Here is a 6041-nt window from a genome sequence, read left to right as displayed (position 1 = left end):
TCCTTGCCCCTGACTCCCAAGTCTCCTTTCAGTCCTGCTCTTGGGAGGGAAAGAACCCCTGGCTTGTGGAGCCTGCCGGTCCTGAGGTGGCCACCTGCCAAGGCCCTGGCATCCCCCATCCTGGGGCTCCTGCCCCACCTCTGAGCTCTCCCTCTCACTGCCATCCCCTTGGCCTCTCCTGGCTGGGGCCTTGCTGTCTGTCACCCCTGAACAGAGCTGACGCTGAAACCCCAGAACGGCAGGGACCTGGAACTGTTCCACTCACTTGCTTCAACCAGCACCTTGAAGACAGACCTTCACCTGCACTTGGAACGTTTAGTTGAACTGCAGTTTTGATAATAATGTAATAATGTAACTGTGTGCAAATACTAGAGCAGGTGACTGTGGTGTTTCACAGTGAATACTCGGGAAGTGTGTGATTTTTGTCTGAGAAGTTTAGTCAGCAAGCAGCCAATTCATGGCAACATAAAGAGAGTTGACATGAAAACTGCCTTTCCCTTACATCCCTAAGGAGACTGCCAAGAAGACCAGGACATGCTACTACATATGTTCAAGAAATGATGAAGGGGAGCATTGAGGAGCTAAGACACATGGGTTTAATCTCAGATTCACTTCCGATGCACCACCCGAGCGTCTGGAGAGGAGAATCTGGACTCCTTCGTGCATCCGCTTTGAGAGGCGTGGCCCCGGTACAAATTTGGGACGCCTTTGCAGTGGCAAAAGTCATGAAATTAGGTGGCAACACCTTAGGACCATCAAAAGGGAGGGTTGTCTTGGGAAGGAAGGCTTGGTGTTAACAGATTTGGTTTGTTGGGTCTAAAGAACAGCAAAGTATTTCTCCCTGGCTCTTGGAATTCAAGGTTCCTGAGCTCTTCAATCCTGGGCAATTTCACATTTGCTCATTTCGCACAAGCAGGAGGCAGGGAGAGTTGTTGGGATTCGTGCCAGGCAGAGCCGAGCACATCAGGGGCCCTGGGTAAAAGGGGGTGGGGATAGCGCAGGCACCAAAGGTCTCCGCATGGGGTTGCCAGCCGCCAGTGGACACCAGATGGGAAGGGACACTGCATGCCCACCGTTTGCCTCTGCCTGTGGGGTGCTGCCCCCACAGTGCCTCTCGGGCGTCTGCAGCCTCACATCTTGTTTCTCACCCCCAATGTGGATCACAGCCGCTGCATGTCTCTATAAACACCACAAGGCCAGCGGCCTCCTCTCGGGCTCATAGGATGCCTGAACCACCAGCCTCATCCTGAGCTCCCCTCCATGGACGTGAGCCCCATTAGCTTTTCTCCCATTTAGAGGCAATGGAAGGCCAAACCCCCTTAGAGAAAGAACAAGAAACTGGGGTGAGCCGCCTCATGTGTTGAGATGTAGAAAAGTGAGATTTATTTGCAGAGTAAAGAACCGGCTCCACTGTCCTGAGGGTGCCTCTGGTCTCTCGCAGTTGGATCCCCTCATGTTTCCCAAACCCATGTCCGGATCTCCCCCTCCCCACCCTATCTCTTCACTCCTCGAAAACCAGCTCCCCTCGCTTTGCCCAGATCACGCAGCAACGCCATGTCAGGTAAATCCTTCCTCTTCACAGTAGACTCTGAAATTCGCCCTATGTTCCCCACTCCCCTCTTCATCAATGAAAAGCAGCAGCTTGTGGTTTCCAGCACCCGGTGCCTCCTGTCTGTGGCCCCTCCAGGACATGGGCTGTAAAGTTTCTCCTCCTCCAGACGCCTTCGTGCACCGGCCTGCACCAACCGTCCCCACCTCAGCCCACCTTTTCTCCATCCTGAGCCACAGCACATGTCCTCCAGGAATCTGGCTCTGACCACTTCTGACGATTCATTCCCTGGTCAGTCCCCTGGGACCCCTGAGACAGTTCAACCTGAGACCCTGGCCTTCTGGGCCTCCCCAGCTGTGTTTCTGGTCATTCCTTTCCTCGAGTCCCTCCACCCTGGATGCCCAGGGCAACACCCTGGCCTCCCCTACACGCTGGCTTGGTTTTTCTCAACCATTGCCATTGGCTTGGTTTCTGTTGTGTTTGGTTTTTAGGGGTCAGGCTGCCGAGTGCTGTTCTTCTCCTGGGCTCTGTCCTCCTCTCTCTCCTTGGGTTGCAGCATCCAGGTCTGATCCAACAACTCCACAGCACACAATGTGGCCCAGGCCATGCATGGAGGAAGACAGCAGAGCGGCTGAGAGACTCCCAAAGGGAGCCAGGGCCCAGGCCCAGCACACCCTGCCCACAGTCCCCTGCATCCACTGCCCCTCCTGCACCCAGCACTGGGCAGCACGGGCTGTGTCAGTGGTGTCCGTCCTCCCCTCTCAATATGTTGTGAGCTCCATTAGGCCAGGACCAGTCCTTGGAAGCTGTGGGACCCTCAGCCTCCCTAGCAGAATGTCTCGCACATAGCGGTGGCTCCATAAAATATATACTTCCTATTATGTCCATTTATTTTATAAATTTCATGCAGGCCAGAGAAATTGGAATTATCAATTGCTTTAAACAATAAAAGGATAAAAGCAAGACCTGGAAATACACACCCAGCAGCACTGGAATACACCAACTAAGGCAGAGAGATCCCCTGAGACTCCGCGACTGCTAGACCATTTAAGGCAACATCATATCTCAAGCAGAGAGGGAGAGACTCCGCCGGTCTCGGGGTGGGGGGGGGGGTGTTTAAGTGGATTTAGTCATGGTCTGGACTTGCCCAATTTTCTGTGCTATGCTGTGGGAAGGGACAAGGTCCTAAACTACGCTCACAGGACTTAAATAAAACAAACAACACACACAGGTGGGTGGGAAGGCAGTCAGATGACTCAATTCTGTGCCCACCACCCATGGCCCCTGATGGGCCATGCCTTCTGCTTAGACAGCAGCCTCCTGGACCCCACAGATGGGGGCAATGGCATAAACTCAGACCTGCAGCTGAGGCCTGACTCGCCACAATGGCCCTGTCCTCCATCGCCAGTGACAGATCTGTCACTTTCTCACTGATCCTTCATTTTCCTATGCAATGGGGCTAATACTGCCTCTTTCTAAGGTTGCTATGAGGATTAATTTTTGAGATAATAGACATTGAGATAAGAAACCTGCCAAGTGCTACATCGATGTGATTATCCTGAGACTGAGAGGAAATGTCAATGCGGCACTAGATGGTGGCATGGCCGTGAGTGGGAGAGAGAGTGTGGATGTTCCGGATGTCCCCGGATCTCTACCAAACAGAAGATGCAGTGAAAGGACAGCCAGTGTTCCTGGTGTCTCCTTTTCCCCTCAGGGCAATGAATTACGGGTTTTCTGTGACTTAGTTTTCTTCCTTTCAAATGGAGTTAATAATACCGTCTGTCTCGGGGGTATTCACAGACGTGAACAGTTAATGATTGCAAAGTGCTTTGAAAATAAATGAGCTTACTCATAATGGTGGTGTTTGGTATTTATCATAATAAGCCTGTGCTGCTGGCTTCACGAACAGTATTCATTGGTACAGGGTTTAGTTTTATGACTGGGTTTTTCAAACTTAACATAAAATACTCTTATTTTAAAGTAATCAAATGACCTTCCTGCATTCATCCAGGGTCTTATTTGGAAAAACTTAAGATTTGATCATAGATCTATTTTAAACAGTGCCAAGTTAACTGACATTGATGCCATCATATCTGGGGTCCCTAGGAAATCCAGAAGGGGACAATGAATGGTAGGAAGACTCAGACTCGGGTCTGCCTGTAACACTCGGAGCCTGCAAGGCAACACAGTTAATTGAGTTTTATTAAAATGACTTGGTGTGGCTGTAAACCAAACCACACTCCTCTAGCCTACACGAAGAGCTTCCCGTAAAAGCGGTGGGAAGGCCTCTCCTGTCTCCTCTGTGGGCGGCAGGCAGACATGGATGACACCGAGGTGTGAATTCAGCCTGCACCTCCTACAAATGAGCTGTTGAAGGCGATGGCCACAGCAAGTCGCACCAAGTGCTCTTTAGACTCAGCAAACTATCCCAAGAACAGAAAACCAAACACCGCATGTTCTCACTCATAGGTGGGAATTGAACCATGAGATCACTTGGACACAGGAAGGGGAACATCACACACCGGGGCCTGTTGTGGGGTGTGGGGATGGGGAGGGAGAGCATTAGGAGATATACCTACTGTAAATGGCAAGTTAACGAGTGCAGCACACCAACATGGCACATGTGTACGTATGTAACAAACCTGCACGTTGTGCACATGTACCCTAGAACTTAAATTAAAAAATTAATTAATTTTAAAAAATGAGTGTTTCTTTAAACAAAGAACCTTCCCGGCATTGCCTCCCGAGGTATGATTAATGAGGCCGGCACCTCCTTCCTCACTCAGCGATCACTTCTCTGCAGCGCGTTCCCAGACGCAGGTTCCCTCACGGAGGCGGGAAGATTTCAGGCGATGTCTGTTCTTGTCTTTTGTCAACACAGAAAAGGATGGAGACCCCACTGGTCAGGCGAGCCCCGCGGTCCCTGTTCCTCACTTCACCGCCTGGGGAAGCCTGGTCCCTATCGCTTCGCCAAGGAACAAGGAAAGAACACGTCTTACCTGGATGGCGGGTCCCCCTCCCGGTGGCCTTGGATCCGGCTTCAGCGGGAGAGGCAGCGCCTCGCTCACGGCTCCCCCGGTCGCTTCCTTACCCGGGAGCGCCACCCCGTGCCCCGCCAGAGGAAGTGCAAGCGCCCGCGCAGCACGGGCCGAAAGCCATACTGCGGACCCGCAGCGCAGCTCCAAGAAATCCCAAGTCCATTCACCAGAGGAGCTTCTCCACCAAATCATTGAAAACTGAAACAAGAAATGAGTCTCCACGGGTATCCCCTTGAGTCGGCCGTACGGAAAATGCAACCTGGTCAGCTGCATTTCTGCTGCCAGCCCTCCTCCAGGCAAGCACCGGCCTCGAGAAGGGCAAAGGGCAGGCGGCCACGGCGCGGAGTCACAGTTCAGAGGCCTTCTCAGCTGAACCTGAAGTTAGTCTAAGCTCGGGCCCCAGAGTGAGGACTCGGGGTCAGGCATCCGATTCCCCATCAGCTCCTTTACCTAAAGCTGTGCAGAGAATCCGAGGCTACGAGTGGGGATGGGGGAAAGATATACAGGGGATGCTTTGGTTTCACTCCTGAGATATGAGAAGGCTCTCTGAACACACATGCAGATAGCTGGACTTCTAGACAGATGAAATTCAAATCGTTTCTTTCCTCCCAGCATAAAGGAACCATCTGGTAAGAGCTGGTGTTCATCGATGCTACGTGTCCATAATGGGGCTGAGCTCCCGCCTCACTGTATCCTAACATCTGTCTAATGAGGCAGGGAATGTCACTGTCACACTCTGCAGACAAGGAAGCCAAGCTGTCAGCAGGTCCACATCTTGCCACAAAACCAGTAACCTGTGGTGCTGAGATCGCACACCAGTTGTCCGCTGCCACCTCCATGGCCTCTTTCTCTGGGGTTTGCCTGCCTCCTGATGGCTGCCATGCCTCTGTCCCCTCACAGGCGCTGGCTCTTCCAGTGGTCAGTACTTTTTGGCTGCAAGCAGCAGAGATTCCCTCGAAGGCTTGTTGAAAGCACTCACATCAACGGGGCCTCAGAAAAGGAGCTGAGGCCGTGCACGGCTCTGCAGTTTCTCCTCACGCTTTGCATCCCTGGTCTGACTCTCCCTCAACATGTCCCGCTATCTCCACAAGGCGGCCAGCCCAGCCCTGTCCTCCTCACCTTTCAGCCCCAGCTGAGCAGCCCTCCCCGCATCATCTCCAGCTGCTGCCCAGGCTGCACGGAGTAGGTGTCCAGCGTCCATCCAGCCACTGTCTAGAGGGCAGAGTGACCAGCTGGGACCGTGACAACACCTGGCCCCGCCCACACGCCCTGCAGCAATGCACTGAGGAGTGCATGGCAGCACATATGTGCCTCATGTGTCCTGCTGTGATGCACCGAGTGGCACACAGCATTATTGTGTCAATCATGTGTCTTGATGTGATGCACTGGTTCAGACAATATCATGGAGGCACTGTTTCTTTAAAACTGTCAAATTTGAGGAAACAATCTAACAA

The 6041-nt window shown here is 52.6% G+C and overlaps 1 pseudogene; it reads left to right on the top strand.

The window, feature by feature from the left end:
- The first annotated feature begins 2934 nt into the window (after positions 1–2934).
- LOC117072187 lies at positions 2935–5773 on the top strand (annotated as a pseudogene).
- Positions 5774–6041: the final 268 nt, after the last annotated feature.

This window comes from Trachypithecus francoisi, unplaced genomic scaffold (genome assembly GCF_009764315.1).
Source record: "Trachypithecus francoisi isolate TF-2019V2 unplaced genomic scaffold, Tfra_2.0 Lachesis_group4, whole genome shotgun sequence".
Lineage (NCBI taxonomy): Eukaryota > Metazoa > Chordata > Mammalia > Primates > Cercopithecidae > Trachypithecus > Trachypithecus francoisi.
Note: the sequence above shows the minus strand (reverse complement) of the source record. Positions and strands in the feature narration are given on the sequence as shown.